The sequence below is a fragment of the Cebus imitator genome, unplaced genomic scaffold (genome assembly GCF_001604975.1).
Source record: "Cebus imitator isolate Cc_AM_T3 unplaced genomic scaffold, Cebus_imitator-1.0 Scaffold552, whole genome shotgun sequence".
Classification (NCBI taxonomy): Eukaryota; Metazoa; Chordata; class Mammalia; order Primates; family Cebidae; genus Cebus; species Cebus imitator.
In genome coordinates this window covers 594455-595032 of record NW_016107867.1, presented here as the reverse complement: position 1 = coordinate 595032, position 578 = coordinate 594455, and positions in this window count along the sequence as shown.

Genomic DNA, 578 nt, shown 5'->3' with positions numbered 1-578 from the left:
CATTGTCATGGCATTTGCAAGCTATCCTGATGCTGGTAGGAGTGCAGTGCTGAGGATGTCCAGAAGTCACGCTCAATCACCATCTTGATTTTGGTGGGTTTTAGTTGGCTTCTTTACTGCAACCCGCTTTATCAGCAAGGTCTTTATGATCTATATTTTGTGCTGATCTCCTATCTCATCCTGTGACTTAGAATGCCTTAAATGTCTGGGAATGCTGCCCAGTAGGTCTCAGCCTCATTTTACCCAGTTCCTATTCAAGATGGAGTTGCTCTGGTTCAAAAGCCTCTGACATAAATACAAGCAAATACATACACACACACACACACACACACACACACACACATTTTTTTCTTACAGAACAGTAAGCATGATATACTTATTCTACATTTTGATATTTAACAAACAAATATTTCATATTTATGCATAATGGTCCCCGCTGATGGGCAAGTTATGATTACTGCAAACAATACTGGAAGAATTACATTGGATGGATGGGTTATTTTATACATGCACAGATGTGTTGAATTAAAATTGTTTCCCCAACCTTTTTTTTTTTTTTTTGAGACGGAGTTTCACTC